The sequence below is a fragment of the Chlamydotis macqueenii genome, chromosome 3 (genome assembly GCF_036417535.1).
Source record: "Chlamydotis macqueenii isolate bChlMac1 chromosome 3, bChlMac1.mat, whole genome shotgun sequence".
Lineage (NCBI taxonomy): Eukaryota > Metazoa > Chordata > Aves > Otidiformes > Otididae > Chlamydotis > Chlamydotis macqueenii.
Window position 1 is genome coordinate 117,642,763 of NC_141558.1, and position 7,883 is coordinate 117,650,645.

Sequence of the window (7,883 nt, forward strand, 5' to 3'; positions counted from 1 at the left end):
TTGATGACTACAATTCTTTTTTTTTTTAATTTTTATTTTAACTTGCCCATGGAATGTCTTTCTCCCTGAGTTTAAAAAAAAACCCAAACCTATCATCAACAAATGAAGCCTAATTTATGCTCAACTTTCCCCAGGAAACAAACCTCCCACCCACAGAAGCTTTTGCAAACACAGTGCTCAGATGATCATGTTTACCCTAAGCCAGGTGTTGCATAGCGGGGTCAGGGCAGAGACCAAGTGCAGCTGTAGCATGGTAGTTACTCCTCACAGGTCAAGCACATAAACCCCAGGCTCCAGTACCAACCTGCTCAAGGACAGATCTCTGCCATGCATCAAAGCTGCTTTTCTTTGAGAAGTGGATGGGAGAGTGTGCAGGAGAGACTGATCACTGTCACTGTCCCATCAGAAAGTCTAATGTTCTGAAAAAACTATTTCCATTTTTGTTTGCATTTGGTCATCAAAGGTCTCTGCACTATGAATCTAAATACTTTGCTTTACAAAGCAGAAAAAACTGCTTTCTAGTTTAAAAAAAAAAACAAACCACAACATACTAGTGCTGTCAGGAAAAAAAATGCGTGTTCAGTCTTTGCTTGCCAGATATTTAGTGGAGTTTTAGTAAATACCTGTCCTTGCCTCCTTTTGCAGACACAATGTACAAATCCTGTTCTTTCACATGTGCCTTCAAATACTCAGCTCATTTTGCTAGGATTCAGAAAAATCTTGGGCCTTGTGGTTTCTTAGCAAAATGTAAAAACAGCACATTATCAGCCGACTGAAATATACTAAGCCATATGAAACAAAGCAGCTCATGGATCTTTTGGCAATATGTAACACCTTTCAGCCCTTTCTCTTAAAGCTGCATGTAGGAAAATCTCTATTTGAAATGTTTTATTCATAGATTTGTGAAACTAATTGTTTTTCTTTTTAATTATTAAAAAAAAAAAGAATCTTTCCTAGCTTGAGCTGTTTGTTGAATTCACAGGTATCTTTGCCCATCAAAGGTGCACTTTCTAGCAAACTCTTTCAAAATTATAATTTTATTTTCTTCAATTTTGTTGTGTTTTTCTCCTGAAATAGCCAGCTCCAAAGAAGAAATAGTGTCCTCTGTCCCTAGACCTTAACTGCAGAGGTAGCAGCATCTTCCACAGAGCTTCTGTTAATCTGTGAACCTGTCCTTTCAGCTCCTTTGCTAGGACTCCACATCACCACATTTACCTGTGCTGCACAGCAATTATACCGATTTAGGCTGTGCAGTTTAACATTTCAGGTTTTCTGCCTGACGGGTATCTTTGAAGCAGATCTTTGTCTTTCAGGGAGAAATGAGTCTGCCTTTTGTTACTGTTCTTCCTCCTTTATGTCTCCCTGCTCTTATTCTTCGGAGTAACTCACTGGACTGGCCCAAACCTTTTCCTGACACCCCTGGCCTTGGGTTACCTGCATTCTCCTCATGTTTTCTTGATGCCCTTTGGAGCAAAAAGCCTTGCAGTATCTTAGTGAAGAGAAGGAGCAAGTGTGGAGGGCTGCTGCCTCCTACTCTTCCCTGCTCCCTCCAAGCCCTTATTTATTTTTACTCGAGAGAAATTTTTCATGATCTAACAAGCAACAGAAAATACACAAGTGCTGATGATTGCTACTTCTCTGCCCTGGCTACTTTAGCAACATTGCTCTTGGCCCATGAATGAAAGAAGGGGAGCCCTCTTGGCCCTGGCATCCCTAGCGAGGCCATGCACTGTAGAAGACAGGGTGTCAGAGAAAGCGGGGAGGAGCTGGTCCTGTCTCCCTGTTCCCAACTGCAGGCTGCCTCCCTTGGGTGCCACAGGAGGTGCTTAAGAGCCTCTGAGTGCAGCGAAGTAGCAGAGACCACATCAGCACCTGGCTCTAATGACACAGCCCCCCTGCCCGTCACTTCACAGGGCTTCTCACTCTCCCTTCGCAGGACTGTGCAATTCTAATTAAAAGGGAAAAAAAGTCAGTATAATCTTCCAAACGCACAGTCCTGATTTTTGCATGGAGATGCAAGGATGTGACCCAAAGATTACATAATTAGAAGGCATTTGTTAAGCTTGTGTTTCAAATTGATGATTAGCATGTCACAGTCCCATCCTGGAAAACGTCAGGCTACCACTGCTCTCTTTTCTCTCTCTCCCTTCTTGCACAGGGCTAATTCCCAACTCTGACAACCACCAGTGCTGAAGGATCTTCAACTAGCCTGAGGTAAGTTTAAAATGTACTCAGCATGGGATGAAGACTGGGGTTAATAATACCATTTTTCATGTTACTGGAAAAAGCTAGAGCTGTAGCTATTTAACATTGCATGCGCAGCACATAACATGGTATTTGAAGTATTTTGCATCTTCAGTGCCCACGGTTATTTCCAGCTGATTTCTTCTAAGACTATGTATGGAGATCTAGGTTCTTAGTGTGCTGGAGACTCTTGTGAGCCTGCATTTATAGTAAGGTCTCTAAAATATCAGGTTAAAAAGACATTTTTGGCTCTTACCATTTAAGAAATAAATTGAGATCTCATGCTGAGTGTAAGTAATTGAATGTCAACTGCGTTAGAGTTAGCTGGAAACAAAGCACAAGAGCGATGAGAGTAACTAACTGATTTTTTGCTCTCTTTAGAGGACTGTGAGTTGTTCTCCAAGGGGGTTATTTAAAACAGACAGCAATCTCAGCCGGCAGGATTGAGACAGTCACCAGGAACATCCCAAACATTTGTTTAGAAAAATTGTGTCTGTTTAACAACTGAAGCAGCAAAAATACAGATGGATTCCCCTGCACTGTTACGCATGTCATGATTTCAAAAGCAGAATGGGACAGAAAGCCAAACAAATAGTAACTGTTGTCCATCAAGGCTAGGTTGTAAATGCTTTAGTGAACTTTGCCTGTTTGCATGCTGATGCTCGGGGTATTTGGCTGGTCTTTTTAACAAGTGATCCTCTGCACAGTTGATTGTTTCTCCTAGTTGTGCCATATCATGTGGGGGGAGCACTGGAAGGGTGACCATTGTCACACAAATGCAGTGCGGGCTTTGGGACCTGGCTCCCCCCTCCTCCTCCATACACAGCTTCATGCAGGAATCCCGCCCCTGTGCTTCCTCAGTGGCACCTCACTCCAGGCTTCAACCCTTTGCCTGGCACATAGCTAAAGAAGGCAATCCACTGGGACCTCCCTGTCCATCCACACCTTCTCCCTTGGGGATCTCATGGGAAGTGGGTGCTGGCTCAGGCTCTGTTTTCATGCTGCCTGCTCTGCTCTGCGGGATCTGCAGTGCCAGCTGCTCGTGCAAGGCACCAGGGCAGTATTCTTTACTGAACACCAGTGGTCAGAATCATGGTGATCACTAGTGGCAGTGGTAGCACTCAGCTTTGGTTCTTGGGCTAGGCAGGTTTGGCTGCTGGAGGGAAGACAGAGACAAAAGGGGAAAATACTTCATTTTGCCATGGTGGAAGAATCTGGTGGCTTTAACACTATGAAAATAGTCTCTGGGCTTTGCCCTGTAGATGTCATTCTGGCCTGATGACAGCTGGAGGGTAAATGAGTTTTAATGCTCAGCTCTGAAGAAACAAGCACATCTTTGCCATTTCTTGTCCCTAAAGGGGGGGGGGGGGGGGGCATGGGTTTGAGTTGCAGGCCAAGACAGTTTGCTGATGACTTCAAATGACTGTGTGTTGAGCCTCTCCAGTGGGGAGCTTGCAGAGAAACAATAACATCTTCTTGTTGATGAGGAAACAAATGCTGGCGTATCAGGCAAATCTTGTATTTGCTGTAGGTGGAGGCCTGATGGTGGTTTAGGAAAGCAGCCTCATGGAGGGCTTGCTCTCACTGCTAATGTGCACATGCATTCATATATGTGCATATGGGAAGGGGTTAAGGGTGTGGGGCTTGCTCAGTACTGAGAAAAAAAAAAGGTGAAGAAGGGGAGTCTTCTTGCAGCTCTTAACTGCCTCAAGGAGGCTATAAAGCGGACAGAGACCAGATTCTTCCTAGAGGTGCACAGTGAAAGGCAATGGGCACATGCTGCAGGGGCTCTGAGCAACCTGATCTGGTTGGAGATGTCCCTGCTCCTTGCAGGGGGGTTGGACTAGATGACCTTTGAAGGTCCTTTCCAACCCTAACTATTCTATGATTCTATAAAAGGGAAACCCTGACTGGACATAAGGAAAAATATTCTTCCCCAGTGTACTGGAGGGCCCAGAGAGGCTGCAAAGACTCCATTGTGGGAAATATTCAGACTTGAGCTGGACACAGCCCTGAGGAACCTGATGTAATTTGGAGTTAGCCTTGATTTGAGCAGGAAGTTGGACTAGAGACATACAAGCAAGTGTTCCTAGTCATCTAGACTCTGCTGTGAGCTTATGACTTGTTCATTACCAGCAGAGGCAGGATTTGACCAAGCAGCCCACATCCAGGGTCTTAGGGCCAAATGTCAGTCCTATTTTCCAACCTCTTTTTGCACCCTTTAGGAACAAGCCAGACACTGTTCAGCCAACTCAGGCTGACTGAAACCCTTATCCCTGGTGAGGACAGTGTTAACAGCTTCCCCACCCAGCAGACAAGCATTCCCTCCAAAGCATGGTGAGGTACACTGACTAGTCTTGTTCTGTGTGTTCAGCATTCAGAAGAACAAGGGACAGGCAGGCATTGTTACATATCCATGGAGTCCAGCAGTGAGCCCTAAATGCTGGAAAGTAGCCAATGTAATGCAATTATTTAATGTAACAAAGAACTGAGGGGTGACCCAGGTAATCGCAGGCTGCAGCTAGAGGACACAAGAAAGACAATTACTCTGATAAAACAGGGAAGATTTTCTGGACCCACTTAACCAAGGTCAGCCTACTTTGCAGTGCAGCCATATAGCAGAGCTCCTGGTGATGCCTGGAGCAGGAGGGGATGGTGGCATCCCCAGTGTCCCAGTTTCAAAACCTCACTCCTGAGCTTTGCAGAGGACAGAGACTGTGCGCAAACATTGTCCTTGTCTTGAGGTATTGTTTTGAGCTCCCTCTAGAAGGAAAAATTACTTCTGATACCAGGAACCCACAGTGGCTTTACAACCCGAGAGATAAGATGCAATGCCAAAGGGCTCCCCTGCTTCCAGCCCTATATGGCTATGAGTTGAAAGTGCATGAGAACAGAAGATAGGTAACAGGGCAATGACGCATCCTTATACAAGCCCTTCTACAACTATTACTTGTCTCTCATTAAAACCTCATGTGTTGTTTTTCTCCATATCAGACAAAACTCTTTCTTCGTTCTGGACCCAGGACATTTCATGTCATCATCTGTAGCATAGCAGAGGGGGGAATGCCCTCCTATGAGCTTCTCCTCTTAGGTGCATCACCCCTCATGACAACAGCAGGTTTCCATGTGTTAGTGGAGGGTAGCCACAGATGTTCTGTGTTGCATACTTCACTCTGAATCACTATCTGTGAGACTGATGGCATAGCCCTGGTGACGTGCTGGGCAAGGGGACCTGTCAAAGTGTGACCTAGACAGATACACAAGCATTTTGAGGTCTCAGATGCCTAGGAGGAGCTGGTCTAAGAGTGGAAGTAGAGAACACTTGGTGGAACTGAATTATGCTTTAATTCAGTCTTTTCCTCACCTTGCATGCCTACCATTGTAACCTGCTTATACATCATTTCCTCATGCATTATAATCTCCTGACTCCCCCATTCAAAGCTGTGTAGCAGTGTGGGTTAGACATTCTCATTTTTTGTGTGCTCCCACAATAAATATTCTTGGTACTGGCAGGCTATGGTCACCCTGGCTTGTGAAGGCCAGAGGTATGAGTGTCACATTGTCACTGGAGATTTAGGGATCCTCAGAATAATTCAGCAAATGGACAGTAAAATAATAAAATCTTTAAGATAGGCTATGCAATTAGTGTATTTAATGGTATATTAATGTCACTAATTCCATACTAATTGATGTTTGTTAATTATTATTAATAGTTAACAATTATATACTGTTATGTTTCTGTAACTGGCATGGTAAAGCATTAGTAATATAAAAGCAGAATGGGTAAAATATGTAAGTATTTTTGTTAAAATGAAAAAAAAAAAAGAATTTCCAGCAAAAAGCTGTTTTCATTGTTTTTAGTTAAAATTTTATCAGAGAGGATGTTTATGTTCCTTTCATATCTGTTTTGCCTTTCCTATTTGTTCCTCTCCCCCTAACATTGCAGAAACAATCCTGAATTTTGAAACCAGTTCTCAGTGTTAAACAAGCTGGTTCCAGTTCAACAGTCCAATAACAAAAGCCTCAGGAATTTGCTATGGCATTGACTAATCTAAATCCATAGCAAATTTACCAACTTTTCTACTAAACAAGCTGCTACTGAAGTTAAAAGTCTGTTTTGCTCAGAGACCCAAACTTAAGCACCTTCTCCTCAAAACTACTAGAGGGGAGGTTTAGTTACTTTAAAAACAACTGCATATTTCTGTGTTTTGGAAGCAAGTAACATTCTTGCCATTCTTTGGAATACCTATCAGAAATTTTTTTTTTTCTTTTTCTGCTAAAGAGGGCGGGAGCACACAGCATAGGAGGAGAGGTTGAGGGAGTTGTGTTTGTTCAGCTTGGGGAAGGGAAGTCTGGGGGGGGTCCTACAGCTGTCTGCAACTACCTAATCGGGGTTATAGACCAGACAGTTGGGCTCTTCTCACAGACACGATGAAAGGATAAATTGCCATGGGCACAAGCTGCAACAAGGGAAACCTTGACTGTCCATAAGGAAAAAAATCTTCCCCATGGGAGCAGTGTAGCCCTGGGACAGGCCCAGAAAGGTTGAGAAGTCTCCAGCCTGGGAGATATTCAGACCTTGACTAGACGTGGCCCTGAGCAGTCTGATCTAGTTTTGGGGTTAGCCCTGATTTGAGTCAGATAACTCCAGAGGTCCCTGCCCATCTAAACTGCCATGAGCCTAAGAGTCTTTGGAACAAAAAAATAAATTTTACACTATCATCTGATACAAAACAGATTCAATAAACTAATACATTTATATCACTGTGATCAGGCATCCACCTAGAAGCCTTCCCAGCCTGCTTGTACAAAGCCCACATCCAAAGTCCCTCCATCTTTGCTCAGGTTTTTCACATGCATCACCTCCTGAGAAGACAGCGGATCTTCTTAGGAGGATATCTCATATGCAGCTCTCTTACAAATAAGTTTATCCTTTCCTTAATCCTCGATCTCAAGGAGATAGTAAAACCAAGTCCCTCCAGCACTGTACTGGATGCCTGACCACAAGAGGCATCCCTCGCTACAGCTCACAAATGCTCTGCATCGCCCCCATCTCAGGGGCCCTGGTGGTGCCACCACTCTCCTCCTTCGGGAGTTCCACCTTAGAAAGCTCTCAGGTCGAAAGTGTGTGGTCCTAATGCTACACTGCTGACTGCACCAGAAGCAACTGCTTCTGCAGCGATTTCCTAAAGCCAGCCAGGGCTCCTGCATCTTTTGCATCTCTCCCATTTACCGAATGCTATGTGTCTTCCTCTGTGCCTGCTTCCCTGAAAACACCAACCCAGGCTTCTCTGAACCACCACAGCCCTCTCTGTGTCAGCAGAGCTCTGTGCTGTAGTTGCACTGGCCCCTCCAGTCCCATCAGCAAAGCTAACGATAACTCACATTAACCTTGGGCATATCTATGTCAAACAGGAATGGAGGTGGGAGATTATTCTAGACTCCTAAATCACTCACATCTAGTTTGCTAGTAAGGCTGGACAAAAGCAGACTTGAATTAAACCCTGGAGAGAGGAAGCCTGGATGTGAGGGCAGTGTCCATGCTGATAAGAGAAGCATGAGGTGGTGCAATGCATTTTTTTGGGGGCTCTACCTGTGTCATTAATCAGGCATTATCTTAAGATTGTTCTGAAGGTCCT